The sequence below is a fragment of the Mirounga angustirostris genome, unplaced genomic scaffold (assembly GCF_029215605.1).
Source record: "Mirounga angustirostris isolate CCGP_5_RB_7025 unplaced genomic scaffold, mMirAng1.0.hap1 SCAF_1, whole genome shotgun sequence".
Classification (NCBI taxonomy): domain Eukaryota; kingdom Metazoa; phylum Chordata; class Mammalia; order Carnivora; family Phocidae; genus Mirounga; species Mirounga angustirostris.
In genome coordinates this window covers 170,021,303-170,042,577 of record NW_026991709.1, presented here as the reverse complement: position 1 = coordinate 170,042,577, position 21,275 = coordinate 170,021,303, and the positions used below count along the sequence as shown (strand labels likewise).

The following is a 21,275-nucleotide window of genomic DNA, read 5'->3' as shown; positions in this document are numbered from 1 at the left end:
TCGATCTCACGACCCCAAGATCATGACCTGAGCTGGAAACTAAGAGTTGGATGCTTAACTGATTGCACCATTCAGGTGCCCCTATTTTTTATTTCTTTCAATCCAGGATCCAATCATGGGTCATGTTGCATTAAGTTATAATGTTTATTTTTGTCTTTTAAATCTAGATAGCCTCCTGCCTTTTTTTTTTTTTTTTTCCATGACATTGATTTATTTGAAGAGTTCAGGTCTCTGGTCTTCTGGACCTGATTTTATCCTCAGGCATTGTTGGCAAAAATATTGCTATGTGATGTTGTATAGTTCATATCCAGTCATATCAGGATCTAAATGGTGTCTGGTTGTCCCAGCGTTGTTAATGGTAAATTTGATCACTTGGTTAATGTGGATGATGGCCACATTTCTTCATTGTAAAGTTTCATTTTCCACCTCATTATTAGTCCGTAGGATGTAAAGTAATTTTTTAGGGCTGTATAAATATCTTTTTCCCCATTACCTTTTGCTCAAGAGTTTGGCATCTACTGATATCTAAGTAAATTATTACACTGGAAGTTGCAAAGTGGTGATTTTTCTAATTTTATATTTTCTTTCTACATGTATTAGCTGAATTCCTCTGTGGAGAAGAGCTTTCTGTTTTTCTTTTGATAAACAGATTTCCTTTCAGTTCAAACACTAGGATAAGATAATAAGGCCTTTCTCCAGATTTCTTCAAGTCCCCAGATCTAGCCTGGCTATCAGAGCAATTCAGGATGATAGTCTTGCAGATGGGAAGCAGGAGATGTGGGAAAATATCCGAGTTGATAATAAACTCCTGGTTCCGCATATGTCACAGGGAGATAACAAGTAAGACAGTAATAGTCCTTTTTGTTTGCTTACATGGTTGTAGACAGTGTTGGCAGCGATGCTCAGAGATGGTATAGCTGTCACTTCCATATGGTATAAAGTGGTAATAACTGTAACTTTTGCATTCTTCTGTAGCTATTCTCCTGCTGCCTCCCAGGACTTCAATCATCCACATTTTGCCAATGCTTCCCCCCCTCCGCCATGTGCAAGTTTACTGACTGGCCGTCTCTTCTAAACTCCAGACATAGGACAACAAATACAGGACTTGTCCCCTCTCATGCCCTCTTTTAGCTTCACAGGATGTCCAGAACCAAGGCTCAGGAAAAATATCTCATTTTCCTAGTTCCACACCAAATTGGTCTCGCTCCTGTTCATGTCCAAACACCAGCTGCACTTTTCCATCTCATCTAGGGTTTTTATTTGTCTGTGGGTGATTTCTTCTGGCTACTCTTGTGGTTCCAATAATGAATTAAGCCAGTAAATGCTGTGCACCTATTCTGTATCCAGAGCTGAACTAGACGCTACAAAGGGTACACAAATATAGGACTTGATCCCTATCTTCAAAAAGTTTATCTGGTTGGAGAGACAATATCACACAAAGATGGGGCTGAATAATAGTCTAGTTTGCCAGGGGTATCTGTGAATGAGTTTGTGGGGGTCGGTACAAGAAATTCCAAGAACTGGCGCTAAAATTGTAAGAATCTGTGTTGTCCTGGGGAAAATGTCCCTGAGTTTTATACAATTCTCAAAGAACCTGTGACTCCATGCCTTCATGACAAAAAGTTAACAGTGACCAAGATAGACTAGTTGGAGGACTGACTCTATAGTAGTAGCTTTTTCTCTTTACTGATAGTTCTCAGGTTCAATGGCAAATGGAGGTAATGCATCAATGCCAATAGATCGAGCCCAGAGTCGGCCCCCATGCTAGGTGTGGAGTCTGTTTCTCCTTCTACCTCTCCCCCTCCCCCTGCTCATGCTCTCTCTCTCTCTCATATAAATAAATAAAATCTTAAAAAAAAAGTAGATTGAATTCTCTGACTTCAGTGTCAATCATTCTGTCTTGCCATTTAAGAGTAATTTGGAGAAGCTATTAAGTATCTAAGGCTCATTGGGGCACTTATAGGCAAATAAAATCTTTTGCCTGGGAGAAAATTGGGTCTAGCACTGCCCTAATAATCTGACGTTTGGTGTGGAGCTGAGTACTATATTGTGACACGTTAACATTTTCTCCAAGCTTGTCGATAACATTCTCTCACTTTGGTATAGCTTTACTTGCAAAGCTTTCTCATGTCCAACAATACCTTTGATCCAGTGAGGCTGGCAGGCAAAGATTACAGCCTTCAGTCTACCAAAAAAAACACCTGATTCTCTGCAAGGTTAGGTGACCGGCCACAGTTACATGGAATTTAAGGGAGCAGCTGAATGTCAAACTCATTTTTTCTGATCCTTGCTTTCTCCGGTATATTTTGCTGTGTTAATCAGGGTGGCATTTGATGGTGGGCTTCTAGGAAGATTCATTCAGTTGCAGTGTTTAGCTGTACACTGCTGATGAAAACCTGTTTCTATTTGTAGGGTTTCCCTGGCGGTAGGCTGGTGTGCTAGTTTTGGACGTTCTTCAGACTTCCACTCAGTCTATGATACTATCCTGACTCTGCAAAGCCCTCTTACTTCCCTGCATGGGCATTTCAAGGGCAAAGTCATAAATGGCAATTTTCAGGGCCGGTCGTCATCTTGAATTGGATCTTGAGAATTAGATTCTTGGTTTTCTGGACCAGCACTGCCCAATAGCATATAATATAAAAATTTTAATATCATAGTAGTACATTAAAAAAGTAAAAAGCAGGCAAAATTAACTTTAATTATCTATTTTATTTAACACAATACAACCAAAATGTTAACATTTCAGTATATGATCAATATAAAAATTGAGATATTCTGATTTTTTTTTGGTACTAAGTCCTTGAAATTTGACCTGTATTTTCTACCTACTTCACATTTGTTAGAACTAGCCACATCTTAAGTGCCTAAATGGCTAGTGGCTATTGTATTTGGCAGCACAGTTCTGGAAAAATCTTCCAGGAAAAAAATACAGTTAAGACAAAGAAGTGCCCTTCTTTCTATTCATAATAGAGAATGAATTGAGCCTTTATTATGACATACTTCATCATCAATCATCAATCATATAGCATTGTAGAGAGCCTCTTAGCATCATAGCAAATTTAGCAAAACTACTTTCTAGTGACCCAGTGGCTCCCAGAACCTAATGACAGTTGCAAACTGTTGGATAGTCTGCCATAGGCCTGACATACATTCTATTACAATGCTTTTGTTTACAAATTTTGGGGGGGGGGTACATATCCACTAAAATGTGCAGAGAGCTAAGGCCTGCTGGGTAGGGGAGGAGGCAATACAAGCATGAAAAAAATATGACTCCTGCCCTCAGTGAAACTTGTGGTCTGGGAGGGAAGACTGGATAAAGCAGTTAAGGGTCAAGTGTCCATTGTATGGTAAGCATGAAAATCATTGAATTCTAGCTCTCAAACAAGATCAAGTTTTCCCAGAAAACCTATATTAAAATTCCATTTTTTCTGCACATAAAATAATTACCCTTTAGTATTTACCAGTTATAATAGTAATGACTGATTTGTTGAATTTGTTTGAGAAAATAGAGCCAAAAACCCTTTAGAAACAGAACAAATTTTTTTCATAGGGGAAAAGAAGAAAGGGGACAAACAGATGGGAAAAGTGTGGACCCTTTTTTTTTAATTAAAAAAATTCTTAAAAAGATTTTTATTTATTTATTTGTCAGAGAAAGGGAGAGGGAGAGAACATAAGCAGGGGAGCGGCAGGCAGAGCAGGCAGAGGGAGAAGCAGGCTCCCCGCTGAGCAGGGAGCCCTGATGTGGGATGATCCCAGGACCCTGGGAACACGATCTGAGCCAAAGGCAGACACTTAACCCACTGAGCCACCCAGGCATCCCAGTGCGGGCCTTTTCGTTGTGACAAGATGGGGTTATTTCTTTTTTTTTTTAAATTTTATTTTATAAGATGGGGGTATTTCTTGATGATGGGGAGTGCTAGCTTGAAGCATTAATCATGAAGCTTTAGCGCCCAGGAACAAGGGGCTACTGCTGACAGAGAGGAGGGGCAAGAGTGAATATAATGAACACACTTTGTCTACTTCAGAGCGCTGCCCATTCCTGGACTAGTATTAAATACTTATATGAGCAGATAAATACAGTGCATATGTTTTCATTGGGGAGGCTGTGGGAGATAGTAGTTAATGTCCAGGGTTCAGGAGTCAGTCAGCCCATCACCTGTGTGAATTTGGGGATGTTACTTAAATTCTCTGTGCCTCAGTTTTCTCATAAATAAAAAAAATGTTAATAGGATTTGAAGAGAAAATGTAAATAAAGAGCTTAGAATAATGCCTGGCACATGCCATGTACTCAGTAATTATTATTAATTTTGGCATTATTATATCAATAATAATTATTATCTGTGGGGCTCCCTTAATTTGTTCCTGAAGTCTCACAAGATGGTTGACCCTATCAAGCAATCCTGATACAAAGAAGGCAAATTCTAATGACTTCTTCCCTCTAAGATGGCAAAACTGGGGCAAAGAGATGAACATGACTTGCCCAAAGGCTCAGAGGATGCTCCTAAAATGGGGAAGGAGGTCAGTTAAGGCAGTGGTGATGGATTTCCCCAAAGACAAGGACTTAGTACATTTATAGGCTGGAATTGGAATCCAGGCTGCACTATTTAATTCACAGTGTCATCTTGGGAAATTACCTGATTTCTCTGAGCCCTTAGGCCTTCATCTATCAAATAGAGATAATAAATATGCCCGGGTTGTTGAAACTCAATAGCATGATGCATAAGAAGTGCATGTGGTCTGGGTTCAATAAAATCAGTCTCTCAAATTATTACGATTCCTATTGTTGTAGCTACTATGTGGCGCAGCAGGCAGTGCCTGTCTGGGATGCTGCGATGTGTTTTGGCTCACCACTATGCCCCAGCGCCTGGCACCCAGTAGACACTCAGGAAACGTTTGTGGAACGAATGCCTATCATCTGAGGAAGGGAGAGCAGCCTACCGACTTTGCTTCCTAGCTTAGCCCTTGCCCTTCTTCCAAAAACCAAACAGCTTGTAGCCCAAGAGCCCAGGCACTTTTTGGCCGTGGGCTGCAAGCCATCTCGTCCCTGACGCCGCTGTCCGGGCTGCTGGAGGGCGCCCCGCCTGGACGTGTATCATTGTGTGAGCGGCTCTCTCCGAAGCCCTAATTTTTCTGGCTTGCGGTTTATTTACTTAAGCATTTACAGCTCCGGGGAGCAGAGGGGCTGCTTGAAGCGGGGTCAGGACCTAGGTCGCGGTTTGTATTTACTTTGTGCCTCCCAATCTCCGCGCCCGCATGTCACAACACGGCTCCTTTATTTGTGCATCGGAGAGGCTTGCGTTTCTCTACCTCCTGCGGGGCGAGGAAGGACACACGCAGCTCGGGGTCTCTCAAGCCACTTGCCTGTGTCCCCGCCGGCGTGGACCGTCGCTCCGAGTTAGTTTTCTGTGCAAACCCGAGCAGGGCGGAGCAGATTAAATAAAGACAACCTCGCGCTTTTAATCCATGACCGCAAACACTGGCGTTTTTGTGCCCTGGATTTCTGAAATTCTTGGCTCAGGGACTCAAGGCGTGGGGGGAGGGTGGGTAACAGCTTGTAAAAACTTCCCAAAGCAGAAATCCGAGCTGCTCCCCGCCCCCCTCTCCCAGAGACACCTGGATTCACGGGAAGGGGGGCAGCCGGAGGAGGAGCGTCCCCAAGGGTTGGGGGCGCCCCCCAGGGGTGGCTTTGGGTCGCCGGCTCCAAGCCCTGCCCGCTCTCCGCAAGAAGCCGGATTCGAAGCCCGGACGCCCCGCAGGACGCCCCTCCCCGTCCCCGCGCGCTTCTATTTAGAGCCCAGCCCGGAGCCCAGGGGATTCTGGGACTCGTAGTCCTTCCCCGCAGCCCCAGGCGCTGCCGCGACCTCGGACTCGGACTACATTGCCCAGGGAGCTTCCCGGCCTATATAAGCCGCCAGGAGCCGCTTCAAAGTGCAGTAACCATGTGGATGTGCTGCTGAAGCGTTTCCTCAAGCTCGCTGGGGTGGGAGGAGAGGAGGAGGTGGTGGTGGAGGAGGAGGAGGAGGCAGAGGGTGGAGAGAGAAAGCGCACGCAGAGAGGAGGTGTGGGTGTTCCGTTTCCATCCTAACGGAACGAGCTGCCTCTTCGCGGACATGGGATTACCAAGCGGCTGCTAACCCCTCTCCTCGCCCTGCTCCCCCAAACCGGCGTGGCTCCCGGGCACCAAGGTAGCGGCTGGGGCCGGGCAGAGGGCGCGGGGAGTTGGTACTGTCCTCCCCGGGCGCCGAAGTTTTTGCCCCGCTCTCTGGGAGTTCTTGGTGGATTTGCATGCACTTGCATACGTTTGGGGGTTCTTTTAACTGAGGGCATTTTGGGGTGTTCATTTGAGGCTAAAAAAAATTACCGATTCCAGTGACTGGCCTTGAGGGCTACCCATTCTGGACTGGAATGGCATTCCCCCAACTTGGAAACTGTTGCAGCAGCTGCAGGAAATGTTTTTTTTTGGGGGGGGGGATGTGGGGGTGTCATATGTGAGTCCGCTCAAGGAAACAATCTTTCAAAAGTAGCCCTCCCTCGAGCTGCCTGGTTGAGAGAAAAATGCATGTGGGGGGGCCCCAGTGGGGAGGGTTTTGAAAAACGGAAGAAAACCCGGGGAGCGGTGAGGGATGAGGTATGGACGAAGCTCACGCCCAATGAGGATGCGGGCTTCGGACACTTGGCCTAGGCTCCGGGAAACAAGTGCTTTGGGATCTGCCAAACACTTCCCTTAGTTCCAGCTCCCCCGGCACGTTCCAAGTTTTTGCGTGCCTAGTCTCACTTGTCAGTTACATACTGGAAATAAGTAAGCAAAGTTACCTGTAGTCGTTGTCCAACTGATCCCTCCAGCCTTCCTGTCTTGTTTGGGGAGGGTGGAGGAGGGGGTCTGTCCAGGAAGGAGGCTAAAGAAGGTGGAACTTTGCAATTTGAAGCATTTCTGTTAGGGGCCCGCCTTTGTAGTCTTATACTCAGTTTTCTTTCTTTCTGAATACTTAGGAGCGGACTACAGAGGAGCAGGATTCGCACAGCTGGCGGGTTTTGGCAACAGAGTGCCTGACCTCGGTCAGGTGAGTGTGAAGCCTGAGAGCTGTAGTCAATAATGAGTTTTTGTTTTAAGTGTATTTTATGTCCTCTCTAAAGAGCCATGGAGATTAGGAGTAGAAAAGAAAAGCAAACTCCGGGGCTTAGTGTCCAAAATTTGTCACTGCCTTCTGTGAGAGCTTTAGGGAGCATTTGAGATCCAGGGGGCAGTCCTGCCTATCACTTTTGGCGAAGGCTCAGACTTAAAGCAGCCTGAAGGTTTATGAGAGGAGGGGAAAAAGCCATTAAATGGAGCAATAAAAGGAATGCCCATTGGTGCCTGGCAGCGTGCTGATGATTTAAATTCTGAAGGATGCAGTACATTTCATCTGCCAAGATATGTAAGCAAAAATTAACTGCCTCTGTCTTTCAAAAATAGTCACTTTTTTTCTTGCTGTAACATGTGTTTAATCAGAGTAGGTTGGATTGCAAGGAATGAAAGTGGTTGCTGGCAATTTGAAAGAATTAGTACTATAAAAAGGGAAGTTAGTTCTTGAAGCATGAGAGAGTAGCATCCAGTCCTTGACTTGAAGCTGCCTGAATGTCAAGGAATCTGAGTCCCTCTTGTTTAGGTGCTTATTGTGGGGGCAGCATTTATCTGTAAAGACAAGCAGCTCCTGTCCACCTGCACCAAATGGTCAGACTGCACTTTAAGAAAGAGAGCTTTTAACAGCTGTATATACATCCTCATTGCTGAGGATTTGGCCATCACAAGTTTTTTCTTCCGAAATGGCCAGGAACAGGGTAGACAACAGGGTAACGAGTGGAGGACCGGGTCTTAGTAACTTCTTTAACATTCTAAATATTTAGCTGTTCCCTGGCTACAATCTTTGGGCTTTTTAAATTAGAAAATAAAAGGCAGACACTTCATTATAGTAGTATAGTGCTTTTGTTTCCTGTTGATAAGATCCTTAGGAGTGCTGGTGGAGTGGGAAGCCTTTGGATGTGTGGGATGTAGTTCGTTCTTGGAGTTCTCTTGACTTTCATGGCTACTTGGGCACTCAAAAGGCCAAGGAAAGGGTTAAGTTCCCCTCTTTTGAGTAAGCTGCAGACCAGGAGAAACTGATCCATAGACTCTTCTCCAACTTGTTACTAAAGATAATACTGACACATGAAGTACTTGTAAGCCAGGTCCAGAGCCATATATCACAGAAAGTGAGTCAGGTACGGGTGAAGAAGCTGAGGTGTAGAGAGTAAGAACACTTGCCCAGTAGCTGGTGCATAGTGGGAGCAAGGTGTAACTCCAGGTTGTGGGACTGTATTGTGTTCCACAAATGCATTTAAGCTAGGGGGAAGAGGTGAAGGGAGAAGCTAGGAAAAATGGTAAACTTATTTCTGTTAATGAAATAACTCTTGCTTATGTCCCACCAGTGATGAATGAATAATAATATTTACCTTGATTTAAGAAGGAAATGATGTAGCTGTAGATGTAGGGATAACACTGTGGCTATTTGAGAAGGTATTAGAGGTTATACTGACTTTTAGAAAGCTGTATGCTGAAAGCCTGAATGAGGAGAGTAAGCGAAACCAAACCATACCACGAGGAACATTGTCTAAGTCCAGCATTAGGTTCATCTCATAACTGAAATCCATCTTGATCATCTACATCAAGGCATCTGAGGAGGTTAAAAGAATCAGATATTTCTCAGTCTGAATAATTTGATAGTTTAAATTGCAGTGAGTCTAAACTGTGAAGTATCGGTATCTTTTCATATACTCTTCAGTTTGGTTTATGGCCGGTTGTGCAGAACACTTTTTCATTTCTTTTTTTTTTCTTGTGTGTGCATGCATGCATGCATGTGTGTGTGTATTGAAAGTACAGTCTGTTCTTTAAATAATTCAAATCAGAACAGAATATACTATCAAGATTTCCTTCTTACCAGGCAGGGAAACTTCTTCATGCTCTAAATGAATGACTCCTGGCCTCTACTTTGAGACCCATGAAATTGTTGGGGGTTGACAATAGTATTACCCATTTTTAAACAAAGTGGTTGCCTTTTGGAGGGAATTGGCATCTTTTCTTTAGGAATGAGAGATGGAAAGGTTGCTTAGAAGAAAGGGAAGATGTACCCAACAAGATAAATCTCTTGCCTTTGTCCTCAAAATATTTTCAAGTAGGGAAGACCAGGGTATTAGAGATAGAAATGAAACTTCTAATCCAATGGTATACAACTAGCTGACTTCTAGACAAAAAAAGTTGCATGGCTCTTTAGCTCATTTATAATGAACTCATGGAAATTCTGAGTTCTTGACAAGCAGCTGTTAAATAACAAACCAAAATGAAACAACAAACGCCAAATATGAATAACAGAAAACAACAACAACAAAAATAGGGCTGAAGTTAGGTTTCTAGGTCAAGCTGTCCTTGGATACATCTAATTAAGGAGTTTACACAAGGCCAATGTCGCATCTTGTTTACTGTTGGGTTTGATCTTTTGAAATAAAACACATTGCATTTGCAGGCTCTTTATTAACTGGAAATGCATGCAATTTTTTAGTTTACTTTTGCTGTTTTAAGCTTTTGCACGCTCTTTGGATGAAATCAGTTAAAGCTTGAAGTCAGTGACATGAATGACATAATTTTTATGATTCCATCCAATTTTTATAGTCTCTGGTTCTGAGTTTATTGCTAACGAGCATAAGCTGAAAACACCACTAAAACCATCACTTGTGGAGCTGTTCCTCCTATTGAACTATGGCTAGGGTCTTCCCTCAGCTGCACACAGTTTAAGGCATTTGGTGTGATAAATCTCTTTATGAATGTCTAATACCTGCTCAAGTTGTTATTATCCAAGTGTTTATTCCTTCAACAATTACTTGAGCACCTACTATGTGCTGGGATATGTTCTAAGTGCTGGGCATGCAACAGTGAAATTCCTGTTCCCAAGAGGCTTAAATCCTAGTTGGGGGGAAGTAGGCATTACAAATAAGCAAATATTATTGTATAACAGGTAGCAAGTGCTACAGATAAAAAAAAAAAATCCAAGTAAAGGGGAACAGGCAATAACAAATGTTGGTGAGGATCTGGAGAAAGTGGAACTCTTGTGTCCTGTTGGTGGGAATGTAAAATGGTGCAGTCACTGCAGAAGACAATATGGCAGTTCCTCAAAAAACTAAACAGAATTACCAAATGATCCAGCAATTCCACTTCTGGGTATAGAACCAAAAGAATTGAAAGCAGGGACTTAACTGATATTTTTACATTCATGTTCATAAGCAGCATTATTTACAGTAGCCAAAAGGTGGAAACAACCCAAGTGTCCACTGACAGATGAATGGATAAACAAAAAGTGGTATGTCCATATAAAAGAATATTATTCAGCCTTAAAAAGGAATGGAATTGTTATCCACGTTACAAGACGGGTGAAGGTTGGAAACATTATGCTAAGTGAAATAAGCCATACATAAAGAGGACAAGTAGAATGGTGCTTGCCAGGGGCTGGGGAAATGCGAAGTTTGTTTAATGGGTACAGAGTTTCATCTGGGGAAGATGAAAGAATTCTGGAAAGGGATGGTAGTGTTGGTAGCTCAACTCTGTGAATGAAGTTAATGCCAATGAATTTTACACTTAAAAATGATTAAAATGGCACATTTTATCTTGTGTTTGTATATTTTACCACAGTAAAGAAATGACAAAACAATGTAAAGGGAATAGAGGAGTACTCGGGAGGGGATCTGGAATCAGGGAAGGGCTCTCTAATAGGGTGCGTCTGAGCAGAGAGCTGAAGGAAGTGAGAGGTTAGCCTGTGTAATTATCTGGCGGAGGAGGACATTCCAAAGGGCTAGAGCAGAAAGTGCTAAGGACCTGAGATGGGAGCAGGTACAACAGGTTAGGGAAAGGTCAGGAGGCCAAGTTGGTTGCAACTGAGGGAGAGTGCTAGGCGTTCAGGTGGTAGAGGGAGTCAGGATCAGATCCTGCAGGAGCCCGGTGTTTTCAGGTAAGCCATAATTTATTTCCCTGAGGATTTCTTAACTGTCTCAGAACTCTTAGTGTGGTTCTCCGCATCCTTGAGCTACATTGTCCTTTCTGAAGAGACTCGCGAGGCTGGCAAGATCACCTACCAGATTGGAACTTGTTTGGGGGTCAAACCCAGATTTCTAGACTGTCTCATTAATCACATGGCTTATCTGGGATTGTAACCCACTTTAGTAGGAAGGGAATATTCTTTTGGTTTGGATAACGAATTTTAAGAACCTAATGATATTCCCGGTGGTTTTTCTTCAACACAGACTTTGTGTACTTTGCTACCACCCTTGTCTGTCAGGTCTCATTTTACAGAATTACACAAGGAGAACTCATGCTCAGCTCTCTAGCATTGTCCTTGGGGGATACAAAGTTCCACATAAGCGATTCTCTCTGATGAGTGAAGTGGACCCCTTCGTGTGTACAAATTTATAATGTACATACATGTTGTTACTTAATTGCATAAGATAAGCATATTCAATTAAAGTAAAACAACAGGAAATGAAGATAAGCAGCAAAACTGAACCAGTCACCCCCAATCCCACCATCCAAGGTGAGGGTTCCAGACTCCTCCATGTATATTTAAATTTCATAAAAAAGGACTCATACAGTACTTCAAGTTTGGTACCTTGCTGTTTCCACTCGATCCTGAACCTCTGTTCTTGTTAATAGACATCTGTGTCTTCATTTTTCTGAAGGTGTCTGTACGTTTGATGGGATTGCATTTGAGTGGTGACATGTATGGAATCACTAGGGTAAAAAAAAACTTATTCAGATTTCATCACCATCATAGAATCCAGGTTTTCTCATTCAGTTTATACTGTTTTTTAAAGAAAAGTGAATGGAAGGTAAAGCACTCTTCAAAAGTTAGCTGTCTTATTACAGGGATGAAGCCTAGTAATCATTCATTTCAATACAGGATTTATTATTTCTTCTTCAGGGTAACCTAATTCTGTGAGGTAGTTAGGGCCAGGTACTCTTTTCTGTTTGTTTGACCTTAAAAGGAAAACTTCACTATAGAAAATTTGAAATACGTCTAATAGTGAGATCTTAGTATAACGAACCCCTCTTTGCTCATTCACCCACCCTGCACAGTTATCAATCCATGACTATTCTGCGTTCACCTGTATTCTGATACACTCTCTCCTCTTGGGTGAGTTGGAAACAAATACCAGGCATACCAGTTCATCTGTCTTTTAGTATGTATCTCTAGTATTGGGATTAAAAAAAAAAAAAAGTATTCTTACCCATCTCAAGGGAAAAAAGACAAATTTTTTAATTGAGCCTGTGTTCTCAGTTCCTTCCAACATATGTAAGTGCATGTATACACACACATGCATATGATATATATATCTAGGTACATGCAATAATAATATATATGGATATTTAACAGTTTGTTTGAATTAGGATCCAAATAAGGTCAATACATTACAAATGGTTGATGTGTCTTTTAATCTGTATGTTTCCTCTACACCTCTTTTCCCCCCATGCATTTTATGGTCGTTACTGAAGAAACTGGGTGATCTATTTTCACATAGTTAAGATTTTGCTCACTGTGTCAGTGTGGTATAGTTGAACATGTTCCTCTGTTCCCTGTATATATCATATCTGGTTGTTAAATGTAGAGGCTTGATCAGAATCAGGGATTTTTGGGGGAGGGGCACTTCTATTTTTTGAACTTTATTCAGGGGAGTGTGTGATATGTGTGGGTATGTCTTCTTGTGATATTAGCAAACATTGATGCTCATTTCCTTAATCCATTAGTTCATTTGGACTTATGAAACTCCTATTTTTCTTTCTTCATTCATTAGCTGAACTGTTTTGTAAAAAGAAATTTCCCTCCACTAAATTTTTTGTTTTCTGGGGTATGTAGTTCATGTAAAGAAAGACAAGATCTGTACTTAAATTTCTTTTTGTATTTTACCAGTTTTCAAAAATAACAAGTTGATACCCTACCATGATTCATGGCAGTGGTTGTCAGTGTGGTGACACTGGGCATATCTGGGGACATTTTTGGTGGTCGCAACTAGGAAGAGGGTGCTCCTGGCATCCAATGGCTAGAGGCTGGAGATGCTGATAAATAGCCTACAATACATCAATTAGCCCTTCCACAACACAGAATTATCCATTTCACAGTACTAGCTGTGCTACTGGTTAGAAACCCTTGTACTAAGATGACCAATTGGTATGTTTTTTTTGGTTAGTATCTTTATGAAGTGGTGCATTTAAACATATTTTATATGTTTCTCTTTGTGTTGCTTACCTTCTTGATGATCAAGGTGCCCATTTTTGCTCAGCAAGAGAAAGGCTATTCAAATTGGTTCCAAAAACACAACCCTAGTAGTCTTTGATAGCTTTCTTGATTTTGATATGAGTGTTCCAGGCTCATCTTCTATATTTCTTGTCCCAGACCTGGAATCAGCCTTTTCTCCAAGGAGCCATAGTTCTTTTGAGTGGGAAATGGTGTTTAGAGACCTCTTCTCAGGGTCAGATAGGTATTCTTGTTCTCCTCATACAGGTCAGAAAACAAATCAAAATGAAGGAAACTTAAAACCTGAATGCTTTCAATGAAAGTATTTCCAAAACGTAGTCAACACATCTTTTCCTTTTAAAAAGGATTCTGAATGTACTCAAAACTTTTCACTTTGGTATCAGTTATAACCTTAGTATACTGGTGTCTTAATACAGTAGTACTCCCCAGATGAGCAGGCATGTTATTCTTGTTATTCTTGTTCTGCATCCATGTTTTTCATACTGTATGACAACCCATTATGAGGTCCTGAAATCAGTGTAGTGGGCCTCCATCAGCGGTTTTTTAATGAAGTAGAGGGGACTAGAGAATGTCAAAGCATATTGTATGGATACTTGGAAGGAACTGTGTACATTGCCACAAACTCTCCCATCCCCCAATTCTTTGTCTCTCTCACACACACAGTGAACACTGGGTTGTAAGTGTAGTGTATTTCTTACTGTGGGTTGCAGTCCAAAGTTTGAGAAACATTGTTTTACGTCTTTCTTCCTCCATTTGTGGTCCTCAGACTAGCATCACGGGCTTCAACAGTGAGCTTGTTAGAAATGTAGACTCTGAGCCACCCCAGACCCGCTGAATCAGAACCTGCCTTTTAGCACAATCCCCATGGGATTCATGTACACTCGAAAGTATGAGAACCTCTACAGTGAACCCCCTGTGCCTTTTCAGTACTTGCCTTGTTTTTATGGTTATTTTTTCCTGGCTGGCTCTCACCTGTCAAAACTGACCTTTGTACTTGCCCCTAGCAGGCTTTTCATTTTCAGTGAAGTGGAAAGATAGGCGAAGTCACCCACTGGAGGTGAGCATGTAGGCCTGGCAGGACTCTCTTTGACAAGAATGGGAACTTTCATGCTTTCATTTGGGGACTTTCTTATTGGCAGTTTCAGATAGAGGTAGAAACCAAACGGTACATGTAGAACCTACTTAAGGTTGGGAAGTCCCAGATATGGACAAGGCTGCATTTTAACATGATGTTGTCAGACACTTTCAGCAACTTAGGTTTTATAATGTTTCATGACCCTTCCAATTAGCAGAACTTGTGGACTGCTTGATAGAATGTTGCTCATCAGAAAAAGATGGACATAAGAAAAAACATCACTAACCTCCAAGCTCCTTGTTTGTTTGCATTTCAGGAGGAGCTTTGTCTGGGAAGTGATTTTTGTTTTGCAGAAAAAGTTTCAAAACGTTACCGTGTGCATATTTCTGAATAGAAAAAGCTGACACAACACCTAGACTTAGGGATGTTCATGGATTTGCCCTGGTGCATTTGTGTGTGTGACCATGTCTGCTTCTGTGTCTTTGCCCACATGCTTTCTGCCCTGCCGTCCCCATACTCACCCCATCTGTACCCACCTTGCCAAATACTTCTTTTCCCAACCTGAATGCCTCCTTCCTCTTCTGGAAAGCCTTTCCTGATCATTTGAAAATATTTGTGATTTGAAACTCCCCAGCACTTTATATGTCTTTTCCTCCCGGGCCTTTTTGATTTTTAACCTACAAATGCACCTGACAAATAGTTAAGTGTCCACCAAACATTTGTCGAATGAAGTTACTTATCTCCATGTTTTGTTTCCCTTTGAAGTATGTAGGCTGCTTGTCAGAAGAATCTAATATTTAATTAAATATTTCTTGAATTGGTGGTTTGCTTTGAAAAGCCCCTTTTGCTGTGGAAAGCGGAGTGAGGGCCGTGTGGACATGTGTCATGCAGCTCCTTTTGATAGCTTGGGAGATGTTGCTCAGAACAGTTCTTTGGAGGGCCTGAGGTGTGGGAAATTGTTGAGTGTTAATAAAAGGGAGTGGAGGTAATGATCAGGTAGTGAAACGAAGCTGCTCTCAGGTTGTAATGGTACTGCCCTGCCGAACCACAGGATGGGGACTCCAGACGTCAGTGTTGACTGCCTCTTGGGTGTGGGCAAAACATGTCACATCTGTGCTTCTGTTTCCTCCTCTGTAGAATAGGTATAAAAATACCTGCTTTGGGTCGTTGCTGCCAAGTTGTAGAATAATACATGCTTGCAAGAAGTCTTAGAAGTTAAAACAAAACAAAGCCTCTGTCCTAGAGGAGGGGTTCTCAAGTGGTGGGGTGATTTTGCCCTGCAGGGACTTTTGGCAATGTCTGGAGACTTTTTTGTCACAACCGAGGGAGAGTGGGTACTCCTGGCATCTAGTTGGTAGAGGTCAGGGATGCTGCTAAACATCCTGCGATACATAGGATGTGTCCTCCACAACAAGAAATTATCTGCCTCCAAATGTCAAACAGCCCTGAGGTTGAGAAACCCTGTCCTACAGTGATTTTCCCAGACTGAGTGAGACTTTTCTTGCTCTCTGAGGATGTTAACCTAATTTGATTTGCTGGGTTTTTTTTTTTTTTTTTTTTTTTTTTTTTTGTGGTTCAGGTTGTGAACAGAGGGGTGTCTCTTCAGACTGGGTCTGACTTTAATGTTTTAATAAAATAAATACCACTCCCCCTCCCCCTCATGCCCCAAGTACTGGCTTTGGTTTCTACAGCCCTGTATGTAGTCTATTAGCTTTGGCCAGTACATGGCTGTGTGGCCTACAAGAAGTCATTCAGGTTTTTTTGTTGTTTTTTGCTCTTTCCACATATAAAATGAGGAATTTTAGCTAGATGATCTCTACCCACCAAATATAAAATTTTCTGACTGGCAACTTTGAGCTTTTGATTGGCTTCTCTTATGTTGGCCTTGGAGAATAGGAAACACGAGAGCACACGTCAGAATTGACATCTTTTTTCTAAAATAACCATGTAGATGATGTACCTGTTTGGAGAATAGGTTATTTAGTGGACATGTTTGTGAAAAGGCAAGTAGGTTTATCTTTGTGTGTGTATGTGTGTGTATCTCTTGTGTGTCTAATGAGCAACATTTAAACTAGAGAATTGCCTTGAACTACAGGTTTACAACTGCTGTTTCTGAGATGGTCATAGAGGGCCCTGCTTAAAGTTGAAACTTCTGAGTTGGTGACTTCCTTTGGGACTGTCTGAAAACGAAAGCAGAATGCAATATTTCTATCCTCCACGAGAAGCGCTTTTTGCAGTAGAATAAATTATCCCTTATGCGGACACACTGCATTTCTGAGGACAATCTGATCAACTGCTAATTGAACAAGAAGGCAAGGAGGGGGCTGCACATAAATGTGTATGAGGGTGGGGAGAGGGAAGCTGCCGGCCCCGGGTGGCCAACTCAAAAATACTGTGTTGCTCATCTTCGTTTCACAATAAAGATGATATTGTCAAGAGTCTTTGCTCAAAGGAAGTTCCAAAATTAACCGTGAGAGTACCCAGTCACAGAAGCAGAGATGGTTGTAAAGAGAGAACCTCTTTCCTTGTCTTGGAAGAGTCATCTGCAAATGTAGTAGGTTTTCTCTTCCCTGTATTTACAGCCATATTACCATATATGTACCTGGGCGAGGGTATCTTAAGGAGGCTTGTGCTCCTCTAGAAGGAGTGTCCTTGGCCTCCAGCCAGGAGATCCATCAAATGCGGGCAACTCTTCCTTTTTCCATGCATATTCTTGTTTTCCCTCTGAAAGGCCTTGTGGTTTGCCTGGCTTTGCCCTTGGGGGGCTGCTTGCCCTGAAAGTGAAGTGCAGCTTTTTTGTGTTTGGTGGCAGCTGTGGCTTCCAGGTCTCATCCATGTTTTGGGGGGACCAGCTGCCGATGGCCTCCTGAATCTCCAGGTGCTTTTAAGTCTTCGTGCACGAGCCCTCCCCTCTCTTCGCTGCCTAGCTTTAAAGGAAGCCTTTTGGTTTTATTCTTTTTCAACAATCATTTTTAAAGCAAGCAGCAATAAAACCAGCACTAAGTCTTTGGCAAAGGCCCTCTGTTTTTTAGGAGGTGGAGGTGATGTGGCTACGCCAAGAAAGAACAGAGAAGACTGATGGATTTCCACTGGCTACATTTTTTAGCGGAAGAATAACTTTCCAAGTGCACTGTACTTTGAGGCCAAGTGGCAAAACTTACTGACTGAAGGGTAGACCCAGAGGGGGCTATGAAGGTGGGATTCAGTCATTCATTCTTCACCTGGCTGTTCTTTGGGGGCCTGGGTCTTATTGGGAATAGTGGGGAGAACAGTCTGCTGGAGTTGGCACTGAGAAATTCAGATAAATACGTCTCACAGTGTGTCCCTTGTCTATATCCATTCATCGTGTGAACTTACTGGTTGATAGGGTTAATCCTCAACTAATGGTAAGCCCTCAAAAGTTTAGTAAGTTTAGTATTACTTCAACGAGAGTTGAAAATACAACAAATTAGCCAATAAGAATAATCACAGCAAACAAAAGTGTTTGCAGTGTTTTACTTCCTATGTGCTAAGTAAGCCCATTATTTTCTTTTACACATTTAATCCTCAACACAACTTTATGAGGCAAGCTCTCATGATCCCCATTCTGCAGATGAGGAAACTGAGTTCCAGAAAGAGTAAGAAACTTGGTCAAGGTTATAAACTTCCTGTCACACTTAGAATAAAAGGCAGACTGTTTACCCTCACTTGGGAAGTCCCACTGGCCCTGGTTTCTCTCTTCTCTGACCTTACCCTGCACTTTCTTCGTTTCCCATTAATGCTCCAGACGTTGTGGCTGGCTGGCTGTTTCTCGAACTTGCCAAGTTCTTTTCTGCTGTAGGGTCTTTGTACTAGCTGTTGGCTCTGCCTAAAATGCTCTTCCACCTGATTTTTTTTTGCATGACTGCCTCTGTCTTGACTTTCAGGTCTTAGCTTAAATATCTCAACTTGCACTCTCTGACTAGACAAAAGTAAGTTGTCACATGGTCATATCATCCAGTTTCAATTCTCTGCCTAGTACTTAACACTACCCGATTTGTCTTGCCTGTAAACAAACTCTCTCTCTGCCTCATGAGAATATAGGCATCATGGGAACAGGGACCTTGACTGTCTTCTTTTTATTTATATCCTGCACACCTGGTCCAGGGATAGCACGTAGTAGGTATTCCATGAATGTGTTGAATAAAAAGGCAGTTTCAAATCAGGGGGTCCTCTCTAAAGTCCTGCATGTTGTATGTTTTGTATTTTAATCTTGTCCAATTTTTCATATTAATGCAGTATGAGTCCTAAGTACACAGCCAGTGCCGACCCCAAACTTAAAATTTATAGTAGCATTTTTCAAACTTTTGGGTCTCGGGAACTCTTGACATGCTTAGAAATTACTGAGGACCCCAAAACTTCAGTTGATATGAGTTATAACAATCTGTATTTATCTCGTTAGAATTTAACACTGAGAAAATGAATACTGAGACAACACAAAAAAATAAGCCAATCACACATTAATGCGGTAACATTTTTTTTTTAAGGGCGGGGGGAAGCGTGGAGGGAGAGGGAGAATCTTAAGCAGTCTCCACACCCAGTGCAGAACCCGATGTGGGGTTTGAACTCAAGACCTGGAGACTGTGACCTGAGCTGAAACCAAGGGTTTACCTACTGAGCCACTCAGGCGCCCCAGTAACAGTTTTTAAAAATGAACAACAGCTGTATTTTCCAAAACAAAACAAAAAATTAGAGAGTGGCACTGTTTTACATTATTGCAAATTGTTGGCCATCTGGCTTAACGGAAGATAGCTGGAGTCACATATCACATACCTGTTTCTGCCTTCAGTCTTTGAGACCTCACATGTCCTGCAGCCTCTGGAAAACTCCATTGTCGTGTTGAGAGATGGAGTGAAAAGGTAAATAGAGTGTTGGTGTTATTATGAAAATAGTTAGGACTTTGAAGAACCTCTGAAAGGGTGTTGGGGTGTCACTGAGAGCCACTAGCCAATAGGATAGCTAGGTTATTTAAAAGGTGGGTGGTGATATGGAACAGGTAAGAGATGGAGAAGTTGAAGGCTTAGGTAGCAGGATGTAATTGATTATCCCTAAGTCTGGATTTTGTTTAGAAATATATGCATGGGGATGCATTTAGGCTGTTTCTGGGGATAAAAAGAAAAAAGAAAAAGAAAAATTGCTTCCCAGCTAAAGCACCTCCTGGATTGCAAAGGACACTGAAAACTTGGAAGCTAGTGGTACTTGTCTTACGTTCATCTTTTTCAGATGGGCAAGATTATACCAAGCATTCTAGAAGTTCTGCAATGGGATGGGTCATTAAAAAATAATAAAGCGTGGGTTCTTCTCCATGTCTGAGAATAGTAGCTTCAAATATAACTCCCTTTGTAGCTGTTACTCTACAACCCTTACTTAGTTCTCCTTGTAGCTTTTGGACTTAGATGGAGTTATGTCCTATAATAGAAATTAGATTGTTTCAGTGCTTTATTGGTCTCAGGTTCTATCACATCTGGTGTTAAAGACATCAAAGTGGAAGCTGTTAAAAATAGATGAGCTAGGGCGCCTGGGTGGCTCAGTTGGTTAAGCGACTGCCTTCGGCTCAGGTCATGATCCTGGAGTCCCGGGATTGAGTCCCACGTCGGGCTCCCTGCTCAGCAGGGAGTCTGCTTCTCTCTCTGACCCTCCCCCCTCTCATGTGCTCTCTCTCTCATTCTCTCTCTCAAATAAATAAATAAAATCTTTAAAAAAAAAATTAAAAAAAAAAATAGATGAGCTATTCCCTGCTAGCCAACTGTTTAAGAAAGACAAATGATTACAATCCAGGCCTCTGGGGAGTATTTTGAATGTCTTGAGTGATGTATATAAGATTGTCAAAGCTCAAATAATTGGGTGGTCAAATGCTGGAGAGCTTGGAGATCAGGGAAAGAACGGTGCACTGGGGAGGGGGGCAGGTATGGGGGGGCTTAGTTCCTGACACCAGTGCTTAGAAGGACCAAATTTAAGGGCAGTGTCAGTGGGGCTCCCCCCGCATTATAGCCCCAAGGGCCAGGTGGCTTCATCTTAAATAAAGGAGACTTGCTTCTGTGTGTCAATAAAAATCTTCCAATCAGAATATTTGGGTCCTTGGCTTTGGGGTCCATTACTTGGTGTAAATAAAGCTTCTGATTTCCTCCCTTGCCTGTCTAGGATTACGTGATACCTTAGGTAACTTCGTGGTTAATGAAAGTGTTCTAATTTTGTCTCTTTTCAGGAGTTGCTAACTTTTAAATTCTGAATTGTGTGTAGGCGAGAATTGAGATTTTTTTTTTTTTAGAAAAACGAATATAATGCAGTTAGTTCAATGTGTACAGGAGAAATAGATGGGAAAAATTACAATAAGTGAGTTTTCTGCCACAGTCAAAGCTTTTAGCAAAGAGAAAAAATTCAAAACCTATCCTGATGCTTAATATGAATATACTTATTTTTCAGTGAGGCTGTGATTTAGCCTTTCTTAACACCAAAGTGGAAGAGGTTCTAAATATTGAATTATTTCTTTGAACAGGTTTCCACCTCACCCCCTCCCTTCCTCCCACAGGGGCCTGGTTTGATGTTAGAAATGAGAGTGGAGTTGAGGTCTGGTGGTCTTGGTGAGTTTGGGGGCCAAAAAGCAGCAATACCTTGGATGACCTGTCCCAAGTATTACTTACCTCCTAGGCTTAGAGAGGATTGAAACCTTTCTGGGACTTGTGTTGATTTGTTTCCAACAGTGTCGACAAAGTAAGAAGCATATATCAAGTAGAAGAAGGACAAGTTATGGGCAGAAGTGAGTGAAAGCTTTGGAGGAAGAAAAGTGAACATTTTCATTTCAGTCTCATATGAAAATGAGTATTTAGTGAGGGCCATGTATTGGGCTGAGTACTTTGTGGGGATTATTTCTT

The 21,275-nt window shown here is 42.1% G+C and overlaps 1 protein-coding gene across 8 annotated transcripts in view; it reads left to right on the top strand.

Annotated features, from left to right (window-relative positions):
• The first annotated feature begins 6,004 nt into the window (after positions 1 to 6,004).
• Positions 6,005 to 21,275, top strand: part of ITPR1 (inositol 1,4,5-trisphosphate receptor type 1) — a 338,656-nt gene continuing 323,385 nt past the window's right edge. For 6 of the 8 annotated variants that reach the window (XR_010412086.1, XM_064593522.1, XM_064593523.1 and 3 more), the window contains exons 1-2: positions 6,005 to 6,185; positions 6,991 to 7,061. The gene's annotated coding sequence lies outside the window, so the exon portion shown is untranslated. The remainder of the gene's footprint in view (positions 6,186 to 6,990; positions 7,062 to 21,275) is intronic. The other 2 variants (XM_045861936.3, XM_045861935.3) reach the window with 1 other exon arrangement.